The sequence below is a fragment of the Callospermophilus lateralis genome, chromosome 2, assembly GCF_048772815.1.
Source record: "Callospermophilus lateralis isolate mCalLat2 chromosome 2, mCalLat2.hap1, whole genome shotgun sequence".
In the NCBI taxonomy this organism is placed as follows: Eukaryota; Metazoa; Chordata; class Mammalia; order Rodentia; family Sciuridae; genus Callospermophilus; species Callospermophilus lateralis.
The window spans coordinates 192,035,890-192,050,162 of NC_135306.1; the positions used below are offsets into that span (position 1 = coordinate 192,035,890).

General features: G+C 39.2%; 1 protein-coding gene across 2 annotated transcripts in view; it reads right to left on the minus strand.

Annotated features, from left to right (window-relative positions):
* The window catches only part of Ckap5 (cytoskeleton associated protein 5), a 103,839-nt gene extending 89,914 nt beyond the window's left edge, over nucleotides 1-13,925 (minus strand). The window contains exons 1-2 of one of the 2 annotated variants that reach the window (XM_076847134.2): nucleotides 13,850-13,900; nucleotides 11,491-11,615 (exon numbers count right to left, since the gene is read on the minus strand). The gene's annotated coding sequence lies outside the window, so the exon portion shown is untranslated. Of the gene's footprint in view, nucleotides 1-11,490; nucleotides 11,616-13,849 lie in introns of both variants that reach the window. The other variant, XM_076847133.2, reaches the window with a different exon arrangement.
* Nucleotides 13,926-14,273: the final 348 nt, after the last annotated feature.

Sequence of the window (14,273 nt, forward strand, 5' to 3'; positions counted from 1 at the left end):
TTGCATTCCAGTATATAATTCTCAAAATGGGTAAAATTTCATCAAATCATAAAAAAGTGTCCCTCGTTATTTATAAAGAAAATTTTACATGTTTATATTTCAAATGAGTTGGAAAACATGTTTAATACAATTCTGAAGTAAATCCTTTTTCAAAATAAAAAACTGCTTTTTAAATATTTGTATCTTTTAGTTGTAGTTGGACACAATACCTTTATTTTATTTATTTTTATATGTGGTTCTGAGGATCAAATCCAGGGCCTCGCACATGCTAGTTGAGCGCTTTGCCACTGAGCCACAACCCAGCCCCCACCTAAAACACTGCTTATTAAAAAAATTTCCAGATAAGATTTTTTGCTTACTCTTTGATTATAAAATCCACTAAAAAAGTATAATTAATTTTTAGAATCTATTACTTTGGCAAAGTCAACACAGAATAGTTGCCTGTAATAAATCTAACTTTAGAGAGCTCTAGTCAAGTCTAAACCTTGCTGGATGGAGTAGCACACACCTATAATCCCAGCTACTCAGGAGGCTGAGGCAGGAAGACTGCAAGTTAGAGGCCAGCAAGTTAGAGGCCAGCCTGGGCAACCTAGCGAGACCCTGTCTCAAAAAATAAAAAGCACTGGGAATGTAGCAATACCCCTGAATTCCATGTCCAGTACCACAAAAACAAAAAACAAACCTGCTCTGCTACAGACTAGCTGAGCCTCAGTTTTATCACCCATCATAACATCACCATCTTCATGTGGTTCCTTATTTAACACCACTTGCTGTACATACATTATGTGCCAGGCACCATTCTAAGCAATTCATATGTACTTATTTAATCCTCAAAAACTCTGAAGGTGATATTATCATCCACATCTGACAGATGAGGAAACTGACACAGAGGATAATGAAATGTCTAAAGTGATTTAATTGTTGTTTCGAAGACTAAAGATTTACCCCAGTACATGTTAAAAATCTTCCCCCACCCCCGACCCAGGAAAAAAAAAAGAATCCCTCCCTAATATTTGTACTATTCTCCTATGCACCAAATAGGGTTGCACCAATCAGGTCATGTGAGGCTTCTATAGGCACTGAGTACAGGTTGTGCCCAAGAGTCCGGGGGCAAGTACAATAAGAGAGTATAGCAGAGACACCAGGTTTAGACTACGAAAGTCTCACTGAGAAAGTGATTTTTTAGGCTAAGAACTAGAGGAAAGTAACAGGGATTGACCAAGTAAAGACATAATGAATGAGAATAACAAAGACTATTTCAGGCATGCATGAAAATGTCTAAAACAGCTAAGAAAGAGTAAAGAGCAGGAATGTAACCCATGCGGTCAAATGGGTTGAGAGGATCAAAATGGAAAGGACCAGGTCATACAAATCCAGTGATTTTACACAAGTAGTAGTACTAACAGATAGCCTAGCAAAAGCATGAAGTAAACAATAGCTATCATTACTGTGCTGTTATTATACACATCATCCCCAGAATCAGTCAGAGATTTTAGACTGACTTTAGACTGATTCCTTACTTCAGTCTCTGGTTCAAGAAAGGACTAAGCCATGTCAGAGTTCTTAGGAAAATTACTTCTTTGGCTGTAAGAGTAATCTATTCCTTTTTAACCTACAGAAAGCAGATTCATCATTACTTTAAAAGTCAGATGCCACTAATAATACTCAAAGGGAATGTGGTGGCCCACACCTGTAATCCCAGCAACTCAGGAGGCTGAGGCAGGAGAATCACAAGTTCAAGACCAGTCTCAGCAATTTAGTGAGGCCCTGTCTCAAAATAAAAAATAAAAAGGGATGGGGATGTGGCTCAAGGTCAAATGCCCCTGGATTCAATCACTGTTAAAAATAATAACAGTACTCCTCAAAGGTACTGTCCATATTTTGTTTGGAGGAATCTCTCATATCAAACATTGCTCAAAATTAGCAAGCAGTCCTCTACAGCATGAAAATACAAAAACACAAAAAATTTATTGCACAGAGATTTCCAATATGTGATTTGGTCTGTACTCCCAAATGAAGCATCCATGCTATTTCTAGACTAGGAAGTTTTCATGAAAGTTGATAGATACGATACCTTTATTTTATTATTATTATTTATTTTGATCCCAGGGATTGAACCCAAGGCGCTTAACCACTGAGCCATATCTCCAGCCCTTTTTTATGTTTTATTTAGACACAGGGTCTCACTGAGTTACTTAGCACCTCCATAAATTACTGAGGCTGGCTTTGAACTCACAATCCTCCTGCCTCAGCCTCCTACGCTGCTGGGATTACAGACATGCACCATCATACCTATTTTATTTTTTTAATCAAGTGTTGAGAATCAAACCCAGTGCCTCCACATGCTAGGTAAGCACTCTACAACTGAGATTCTATTTTTAAACTTATCACAAAGAACCAGAAGAAAAGTACAGAATTACAATATTGGTAAAATTCCCAAAATCTGCAAACAAGAGGCTTCATACTTCATACTGAAAATAAATGCAAAATAGAGGAAAAATTATAGCAAAACTGATTAGATAGCCAACTTTGCCAGATTTCAAGATTTATTCTTATTTCTGAAACATTTCTATTTTATGTAACTTTAAAAATATAAATCAGGGCTGGGGATGTGGCTCAAGCGGTAGCGCGCTCGCCTGGCATGCGTGCGGCCTGGGTTCGATCCTCAGCACCACATACAAACAAAGATGTTGTGTCCGCCGATAACTAAAAAACAAATATAAAAAAAATAAATAAATAAAGCAAAGAAAAAATAAAAACTTCCTGTCTTATTAAACAAAGTGTACTGATAATTATTTAAACTTTTCAGGATGATGCCTTTGGACAATCAATGCAATCCTACCCTCAAGATCTAGGGCCATAAATAAATGAGAAGTCCTTGCAAAAAACAAACAAACAACAACAACAACAAAACCTTTCTTGAGTTTTACTGTTTTACATTTTGTAGCTTTCCTTTTTCAACCTTTATGATCAAGTTAATACTTTTAGTTATCTTGTAGCAGTGTCCCTAAATTTAGCTCCTGATTTAAAGAACCACACAGGCAGATATTGTACATAAAAGAAATAGAAGGGTTTGCTAGAAGGAAGTCAATACGATTTTTAATTAACTACTTAGGCTGCCAAAAAGACTTTTTTTGGGGGGTTTATTTCCTGTTGTAGCTGACTTTTGGGTAAGTAAAATACTATTTTAAGTCTTATGATTAAAAAAAATTAAATGAATTTCATTTAAAAATACTTGCAATTACTCAACTTTTTTCTCAACTTTAAAGAAAGGATCTAAGCCAGGCATGCTGGCCCATGCCTGTAATCTCAATAGCTCAGGAAGCTGAGGCAGGAGGATCCTGAGTTCAAAGCTAGCCTCAGCAACTTAGCAACGCCCTAAGCAATTCAGTGAGACTTTGTCTCTAAATAAAATACAAAAATGGGCTGGGGATGTGGCTCAATGGTTAAGTGCTCCTAGGTTCAATTCCTGGTACCAAAATAAATAAATAAAGGATCTAAAAGTCACGTTAATTAATTACAACCTCTAAGAAATATTACTAAGATATCAAAGAAATAGTTTTCTTATTTCTTCACAAAGTAAAAAAAAAATCATATTTTAAGATACAAATGGTCATCATGGTTTATCTGCTATTATATCTATACCAGAAATGTAGTACCATTCCAACTGAATCAAAATTTGTGCTTTGAATGCATATCTAAACAAAGACTATAAGCCAGGAACACACAACTGTTGCCAAGTCAGAGAAAACAATGTTTTCTGTGGCACTTGAAAGGTGTTATCAGGGAGAAAAAGATCTCAGTAAGACAAATTACAAAGAGGCCATTTGTTCATGACCTAAATTTCCTCTGAAAGTGGGAGAATCTGTATCATTTCATATTTAGCTTAATATAAATACAGATAGAACACAGAAATAATAACACATCTATGGGGATTAGTTTACATATATTACCTAATATTTTCAGCTGAGAGGGTCCATTTATGATACCCAGTAGCAACAAGTAACTGGATCTTGGTAGTATTCAGAAATACTACCACCCAGTAAAAGAAGCCAGAGTTCCTTGGAGAAATGTCTAATTCTAGGGGTGGAGCAGGGATAAAAAAAGATGAGCCTGGAGCATCTTGTATGTAGTACCATAAAGTAAGGAAGTATTTAAAAAGAAAAAGATGGGTGTATGTGAAAGGGACAAAGACACTCTGACTAATACTCCTCAAATTCATTAAAGACAGGAAGATAAGGAAAGACTGAGCAATTACCAAAAGACTAGAGGAGACTAAGGGAGATGATCACTGGACTGGATCCTGAAATAGGGGTTATGAATAGAAGAACTGTTGAAATCCAAACAAAATATGGTGTTTGTTTAAAAGTAATGTACCACCAGGCATGGTGGCACACACTCAGTTACTTGGAAGGTTGAGCAGGGGTATCACAATTTCAAGGTCATCCTGGGCAACCTAGCAGGGCCCTGTCTCAAAATAAAAATTTAAAAAGGGCTGAAGGGCCGGAAGGGTGCCGTGGTGCATGCCTATAATCCCAGCGGCTGGGGTGGCTGAGACGGGAGGATAGTAAGTTCAAAGCCAACTTCAACAAAGTTGAGGCATTAAGCTACTCAGTGAGACCCTGTCCCTAAATAAAAATACAATCTAGGGCTATGGATGTGGCTCAATGGCTGAGTTTCCCTGAGTTCAATCCCTGGTACCAATAGATAAATAAATAAATAAAAATAAAAAGGGTTGGAGGGGCTGGAGTTATAGCTCAGTGGGTAAAATGCTTGCCTAATATGTATGAGGCACTGGGTTCAATTCTTAGCCCCACATAGAAATAAATAAATAAATGTATTTAAAAAGTAAATAAATAAAAGGGGCCGAGATGTAGCTCAGTGGTAGAGCACTCACCTAGTATGTGCAAGGAAGGCCCTGATTTCAATATTCCAGTATTGGAAAAAAAAAATGTAGCAATGTTTATGCCTGAGTTTTGATAAAATGTACCATATAAGATGTTAACAACATGGTACAGTGTGAGAGAAAATCTATATATCTGGTATTGGAGATTGAACTCAAGGGTACTTTACCTCTGAGTAAAATCCCCAGTTTTTTTGTTTTTGTTTTTTTTGAGACAGGATCTCACTAAGTTGTTGAGGCTGGCCTTGAACTTGTGATCCTCTTGCTTCAGCTTCCTGAGTTGCTGGGATTACAGGTATGTGATACCAAGCCCACCTTCATTTTTGCAACTTTTCTTTAATTCTAAAATTATCCCAAAATGAAAATTTTTTAAAAAAATATGTATATCTTTTTAGTTGTAGATGGACACAATATCTTTATTTATTTTTACATGGTGTTGAGGATTAAACCCAGTGTCCCACATACGTGAGGCAGGCACTCTACCACTGAGCTATAGCACTAACCCCCAAAATGAAAATTTTATTTTTTAAAATTTCTTCTTACTAAATTACCATTGTCTTCAAAAACAAAGTCAATGTCATGAAAACAAAAAAATTAGGTTGGGGTTGTGGCTCAGTGGTAGAGCACTCGCCTAGCACATGCGAGGCCCTGGGTTCAATCCTCAGCATCACATAAAAATAAATAAATAAAATAAATGTATTGTGTCCAACTACAACTAGAAAATAAATTTTAAAAAAAAGAAAAACAAAAAAATGTTTAAAGTGGGAGCTATACCTACTAGGATGACTAAAATTAAAATAAAATGATAAAACTAAGTGCTATCAAGAATGTGGGATGACAGGGGCTGGGGTTGTGGCTCAGTGGCAGAGCACTTGCCTAGTATGTGTAAGGCACTAGGTTAGATTCTCAGCATCACATATAAATAAATAAGATAAAGGTCCATTGACAACTAAAAAAAATACCACACACACACGTGTGTGTGTGTGTATGTGTTTATATTTAAAAAAAGACTGTGGACTAACAGGAAATCTCATTCATTGCTGATAGGAATGTAAAGTGGTATAGTCACGTTGGAAGATAATCTGGGTGTTTCTTACTATATGATCCAGCAATTATGCTCCTAGAAATTTACCCAATTGAATTAAAAACTTATACCTAACTCACAAAAATCTGCACGTCTACAGCAGTTTTGTTCATAATTGTCAAAAACTGGAAGTGCGGGGGCTGGGTGGCTCAGCCATAGGTAGAGTGCTCACCTACCACATGCAAGGCCCTGGGTACCATCCTCAGCACCACATAAATAAATGAAGATACTTTTCAATACCCATACATTTTCCCCCCATTGCTAGGAATTGAACCCAGGGCCTCATTTATGCAAGGCAAGCGCTTTACCATTGATCTATATTCCAAGTCTCATAAAATGGATTATTATTCATCAATAAAAAGAAATGAGCTATCAAGAAAGACATGTAGTAATCTCAAATTACATTGTGAAGCAAAACAAGCCAGTCTGAAAAGAGTATATATAGTATGATTCCAATTATATGATATTATAGAAGAGGCGAAACTATAGACATCAAAAATATCATTTACAAAGGAAGGGAGGGGCAAACAGGGATTTTTAGGGCAGTGAACCTATTCTGTCTCTTTTTAAAAATTTTTTGTTGTTGTTGTAGATGGACACAATACCTTTATTTTATTTTTTTAATGTGGTGCTGAGAATCAAACCCAGTGCCTCACAGGTTTTTTTGTTAAGTAAGCTACAACCCCAGCCCTCTCTCTCTTTGTAATCCCAGCTCAAGTTTAATTGTACTAATAGCACAGGACAACCACCCCTCCTTCTATTATCACACTGGCAGACAGAAGCCTTTATCATGGAGATTCCATGGACACCTTTGGAAAGATGAGCTGACCTGAAGCTGAAGTTAGAGCTGAAGCTTCAGGTACAGCCTAGGCATGGGCCTTGGTCTAAACACTAGCCTTTGGCCAGCAAAGCCAGAAACCCTTAGCAATGTAGGCAAGACAGGGAACTTGCATCTGACTGCCGCATTCTGGCTGGGCAAAAATCACCGAGCAGCCACAAAGCACTTGTATGTTCAAACAGGAAACTTCATTGCCAGAACTCCACCAGCACAACACCCGTGAGAACTCAACAGGAACTCCAAAGCCCAGTGAGGCAGCAGGAACCACCCTATTGCCGGGACAGCAAGGGTTCATATACAACTGAATACACAGCTTAACATAACCATCATCATCTCAATGGCTCACCTCTCAACCACTCCCTGCTGGCAGAATGCCATGAGTCATCCTAGGCTGTGGCCCTCAACATCTGATATCCTTTTGGGATCTTGGGCTTAACCTCCTTGGGATTTACGAGGTCTTTCACCCCCTGAGCAGGTACACTCATAGCCTTGGTGCTGTTGGCCTGCATCTTCTTCAGGTCCTTCTTGTATTTATTGGCAAAACATATGCTCCTCTCAAGGTCTATCCCCTTAAGAGATGCATACCTTTGTGAATAGACTCACATCTTTGTGATCAGGGTTCCTGATGTCATTTCTGGAACTGGTTGTATATGAACCTGACCATGTCTGCACCATAGCCTATTACTCCATGATCTTATAATGGTGGACAAAATAACATTATGCATCTGTCAAAACCTACAGACTTTAACAAGAGTAAATTTTATTGTGTGCAAATTTATTTTTATTTATTGGGGGGGGGGAACCAGGGATTGAACTCAGGGGTACTCGACCACTGAGCCATATCCCCAACACTATTATTTAGAGACAGGGTCTCACTGAGCCTGGCTATTGCCACGCACGGGTGGCTGTGAACTCACCATCCTCCTGTCTCCACCTCCCAAACTGCTGGGATTACAAGTGTGTGGTATTGTACCTGGCCTATTGTGTGCAAATTTTAAAAAGATATTAAGGATGGGAACAGAGGTACATGCCTATAATCCTACCAAATTAGGAAGCTGAGGCAGAAGGACAACAAATTGCCAGGACAGCCTAAGAAATTTAGCGAGATATGGTCTCAAAACAAAAAGATAAAAAGGACTGGGGATGTAACTCATTGGTAGACTGCCCTGAGTTTAATCCCCAGTACCAAAAAAATAATAAGATATTTAGGAAATTAAAATGACTTCAGAAATAAGTGGAATTCATAAAACTAAAGACAAAAGCACTGTACTCTAAAATTGTTTTCCATTGGAGTCCAAAGTAATAATTCTAATACACTCATAGATTTATGAACAACTCTGAATAACTAAATAAATGGTACAAGTCCCAGGCTTTTCACTGTTGAAGTAGAAATTCATATATTAGCAAGGGAAGGAGGATAGAATGATTCATATGGTAATGAATCATATTTGGAGATATCTGTAAGCACTCATATTTAAATTAATATACATACAGATGGCCACATTTAAAAAATATTTATAGATACCTCTAATATACCTGGGGTTAACATATATACATATTATTCTGTTAATCAACTTTCTCTTATAACAAATAAATCAACTAATAAAGAGAAAAGGTTTATTCTGACACATAGTTTTGGAGGTTTCAGTTCATGACTGATTAGCCCTGTTGCTTGTAGGCCTACATATATCACCTCACAGCCATGAAGTACAAGGTAGGAAGGGTAAGGGCTGGGGTGCAAATGCCCCCTTCAAATGCACACCCCCAATGACTGGAAGACCTCTCACTAGGCCCCATTTCTAAAGTTTCCACCTGCTCTCAAGAATGCCAAACTGGGAATTAGCTGGGCACAGTAGCACACACCTGTAATCCCAGTAATTTGGGAGGTTGAGGCAGGAGGTTTGGAAGTTCAAGATCAACCTCAGCAACTTAGTGAAGACCTAAGAAACTCAGTGAGACCCAATCTAAAAAAAAAAAAAAGGACTGGAGATGTGGCTCAGCAGTTAAGTACCCTGGGTACAAAATACACACACACATACACTTTTTTTTTTTTTTTTTTTGCGGGGGGGGGGGGGGGGGGTGTGCTAGGGATTGAACCCAGGGCCTTGTGCATATAAGGACGTATAATACTTTTTAAAAAGGGCTAGAGCCCCCTGGATTCAATCCCCAGCACCAAAAAAATAAAACAACAACAACAACAAAAAACTAAACTGGGAACTAAATCTGTAAGATACAGCCCTTTGGGGACATTTAAAATCCAAAATAGAATAATTTCCTTGCTCTGTCAACTTAAAAGGCTTAAAAAAAAAATGATACCCCAGCAGCAATGAGAACACTTAGTTCCCAGGTCTTGGTTTCTAATAAAATACTGACTCAGGTACAGGAAATACACAAGAGGAACCTAGAGCATCTTGCAGTATAGGAAAGTACTCAAATATCAAGCACATCAATCGATCAACACACATATACAGAGCCAGGAGTGTTTGCACATGCCTGTAAATCCAGATACAGGGGGCTGAGGCAGAAGGATTGTAATTTTGAAGCCAGTCTAGGCAACTCAGCAAGACTCTGTTAAAAAAAAAAAAAAAAAAAAGGTCTAGGGATGTAGCTTAGCACTTGCCTAGTACATACAAGGCCCTGGGTACACCCCTCTCCCCCCAACACAGATATGTCAGAAGGGAACAGATTAGAAGTCAACTAAAACAGCCATCAACAGACTAGAACAATTTGAGCAACAACATATAGTAGCACTGGAATGCAGCCCAAAATATAAAATAAATATCCTTGAGCCTTTAGTGATATAAATAAATACTTGACTAAATAAATGGAGGGAGAGACAAATCTTCTATCTGGAATTCCAAATAAATTGTACAGATACTCCATCTTAAAAGTCAAGGAACATAACTCGCATTCCTTAAGTGTGGGTTGCACAGTGACTTCCTTTTCAAGAGCACAGTATAGAAAAAGATGAAAAAGAGTAATTTTACAGTGGCAAACTTTACAAACACTACTTCAGTCCCATAACTGAAGTCAATATTAAGTCATAAATCATATTGATAGTATGTACCCTTAATAAGATGAGGTAAAAATGGTCCTTTACCTCTGTAGTCTTCCTACCAAAAACCCAGAGCCTCAGTCTAATCACAAAGAAAAAAGAAATTCATAGAAATCTCAGCAGAATATCCTACAATATATTTAATTAGTGCCCCCCCAAACTAATTTTTTTTTAATTGGAAAAAAAGATAAGTGTGGAAGCACACACCTATAATCCCAGCAACTCATGAGGCTGAGGCAGAAGGATACCAGTTCAAGGCCAGCCTGGGGAATTTTGTGAGACCATGTCTCAAAATTAAAAAAAAAAAAAAAAAAAATCAAAGGGCTGGGCATGTAGCTCAGTGATTCACACTGGGTTCAGTCTCCAGTACTGTGATAGATAGATGGATAGATAAGATACTGAGACTGCCCACTGTTTATTATATACTGTATTACTTCATCACATACAGAAGACTATACCAGTTTTGGCCATTTTTGTTCAACAAATACTTTTTTTTTTTTTTCCCTGCAGTGGTGGTGGTGCAAAGGGGACCAAAACCACAGTCTCAAACATGCTAAATACTTTTTGACCACCTACATTGTTCCAGGAACTACTTGAGACATTGAGGTAAACTTAAAGAGGAAAAAAAAATATGTTGTGCTTTTATTTCTGTCAGGGAATCTGACACAAGCAAACAATAAGTGAACTATCACATAATAATAAATAGAGGAAAGTGAGGTGATTGTTGACAAGGGTATTACTCTAATTGGTAATTTAGAAAAATGTCTCTTTGGGGCTGGGATTGTGGCTTAGAGGTAGAGCACTCGCCTCACCCGGGCAGAACCTGGGTTCAAACCTCAGCACCACATAAAAATAAAGGCATTGTGTTGTATCCATCTACACCTAAAAAAAAAAAATAAATATTAAAAAAAAAGAAAAATGTCTCTTTAAAGAAATAACATTTGAGTTAAGAATTGAGTGGAGCGTATAATACAGGCTTGAGGTAGAGATTCGTTGAGGTGGAAAGTTCCAGGCATATAAGAGCAAATGCAAAGGTCAAAAATAAAAAGTTTATGTGCTGGGAGTACATCAAGTAGGTAGGGTAACTGCCCAGGTAGGAATGAGCTAAGAAACATATTTTGAACTTGAGATATAAGAATACAAGAGTCACTTTAAAACCTTAAATCTCCCCAATACTTATCACCAAGAAGCTATCATTATTAGAAAAATCTCAATTTTTATGCTCCCCCTTAACCCTACCCAATGTCACAGCTATTCATTTTCTACATAGTAAACACTGAATTTTGGCCTGCCCTTCAAAAAATTATGTCTGTCATTCATATTTCATTTATCTCTGATAAAAAGTGTTAAAAGGAGGAGGAGTTCTATCCAAAATCTGCTCTTGAATTATCTTTAACAGAGCTCATTACTTCATATAGTATAACCATAAAAAAAAAAAAAAAATAAGGCCCTGGGGCTGGGGTTGTGGCTCAGTGGTAGAGCACTCACCTAACATGTGTGAGGCACTGGGTCTGATCCTCAGCACCACATAAACAAACAAACAAACAAACAAAATAAAGGTATTGTGTCCATGTACAATTGAAAAAAAATAAAAAATAAAAAAATAAGACCTTGGAAACAAACTTGAGGGGTTGGGGATGTGGCTCACGCAGTAGCATGCTCGCCTGGCATGCATGCCGCCCAGGTTCGATCCTCAGCATCACATACAAACAAAGATGTTGTGTCCATCGAAAAACTAAAGAATAAATAAAAAAAAAAAAAAAAGAAACAAACTTGAATTCAAATTCAGGTTCTATCACTTAGTTATATTGTTTTGAACAAGTTGGATAACCTTCCTCAGTTTCCTCATGTATGAAACATTGAAAGGATTAAAAAAAGATAAAATGTAACCCCCAATGAGCATTCAGTAAATGTTAGCTACTGCTAGTAAGAGTATTTGGGAATTTATTTTGTTAAAGGACCAGGACTGGACTGAGGGATTATAGAAACTACAATGTGCTACAGTTAACTATTTGAAAGATAAAACTGTCAAACTCCCTTAGGTCAGGGGCTTTGTCTTTTTTTGGCTCACCAGTACATTTCCTGGATCTAGAACAATGTTTAAACATGAAGCAGACATCAATCTCAGTATTTGTTGAATGAGTCCCCATTATGTCCAAGGAGCATAAGAGTCTAGCTTTACTTGAATATAAAGTTTTTATTCCCTATCAATATTTTTAAACTATTCAAATGTATTGTTAAAGATGTTAATCATTTTTAATTGTTTCCCCAAAACCTAGAACAGGTGTTTGTTAATATTGTTACTCATATTTTCTCCAACTAAAAGTGCTGCTAAAAGTGAACCATCATAGTACACTGTATTTATGATGGAATTACCACACATCACTGTTCATAATTCAAAGTTGATGATCAAAACTTTAAAAGTAGGGCTGGGGATGTGGCTCAAGAGGTAGTGCGCTCGCCTGGCAGGCGTGCGCCCCAGGGTTCGATCCTCAGCACCACATACAAACAAAAGATGTTGTGTCAGCCGATAACTAAAAAAAATAAATATTAAAATCCTCTCTCTCTCTCCCTCTCTCACTCTCTCTTTTTTTTTTTTTTTAAAAAAAAAAAACCTTTAAAAGTAATGAACTATAAAGCATAAGGCATATTAATTGTTATGGAATGCCTTTGCTTATCATTGCCTTAAGCGAACAGCCTTTAAAAACTTGTGTAAAATTTTCTATTTGCAAGTTTACCAACCAGGTCGAATTTATGTTGGCAAAATATACTGATTTCACCTTTACCTATATCATTAAGTTTCATAACAACATTACAGTTTGTCCACTCAAGAAAAATTTCAAAATGTCATTAACTTAGTTTATCTGCTCTTTAGGTCAAAGAAGGACTTTTCAGGGTGATGAAAATGGAGAAAAAGAGGAGCTCACCTTTCCAAAAATGAATTTTCAGTTACTATAATTATGTATAATATAAGACAGGAATCATATCTGGGCCAAGATTTGATGTCTTGGTTCCCATGAGAATTAAATTAGAGCCATGCATAAATTTGGGGCAAGTTCTGCAAAACCTCCACTCTCTATTGATACTGAATGAAAAACTCATTAAGATTCATCAACACGAATATATTTGCTAACACAGCCACCACTCTGGCAACATCTCTTTCCTGGTTTTCTATGCAACAAACAAAACGAAAAGCATTAAATCCTGCCCGACAATTACCACGACAGCAGGTGGCTTCCTCAACAGCTAGAGAATAAAAACTAAAAAGTAAGAATCCAGTTTACCAAGCCCCTAGCTTAAGTAGCAAGGCCTGCTTAACCCACACTGCTGGCTAAGGTATCGGTCCCCCCAACCTTCAGAGCTGGAAAGATACCTGAACTGTACTGACACCTTTTGAAAGAGCCAGCCAGATGTAAGGGCGGAGCGGTGAATGATCAGAATAGTTAAAATCGCAGCGGGTAGGGGCACAGGTGTGAGGGCAGGCCCCGGTACCACCATCCTTGTCATGCTCCAAAGCGACCAGGCCCTCCACCACCACTACAGCCCTCGGCGACTCTCACTCATTCATTCATTTGACAATTACGCGAGGCGCGCTCCGGTAGGGCCGGCTCGCAGGGCCCCCGCCCCAGCCCCAGCCCGCGCCCCGGAACACCTCAGCGGCCAAGCACGGCCCGGCGCCGCCCGCGTGCCCCTGCGCTGCAGCCCGCGCCCCGCTGCGGCGCGCTCCGGTCACCCGAATCACTGCCCCGGCCTCCACCGCACGAGCGCCCACGCCCCCCCGCCCTGCCAGCCGCGGGTTCCCCGGCCTCCGCCCCGCTTCGCCGCCTCAGACCTGCCGGGTTCGTGAGGCAAGGAAGGCGCGCGTCCGCGGAGCCCCCGCCCAGGGTGCTGGGACCCTCCGCGCGCCCGCGCGCGCGGCTCCCAGATCCACGGGCCTATGCCTGGGGGTCTGGCCCACCGCCCACTCACCTCGTCGGGTCAGAACCGAGGGGCCTTCTCTAAGCCGTTTGAAACCGCTTGGGCCGCCGCACACCCCGCAGTGTCCTCGTTGTTTATTGGTCCTCGACGGACCGCCCATCGCCCTTTTATTGGTCCATTTGAAAGTACTGTGGGCACGCGCCACCTGCAGTCTTAAAGCGGCCGCGCGCAGCCCCGTTTTCCTGAGAACCTAATGCTGCCTTTCCTTTCCAAGTGGGGAGCCTGTGGCTGGTGGGAAAACTGCTGACCATACCCAAAGAATAGGTAAAGGTGTGTGTAGATCTGTGCATTCAGGGCCGTCAGCATGTTTGTTTTACTTAATTACAGTTACTATCAACAAATGACTTTTTATTTTTTGGAGCCACTGAATTCACCAAATGTCGATTGTGCAGTTAAGGTTCTGAGGGAAAACGAG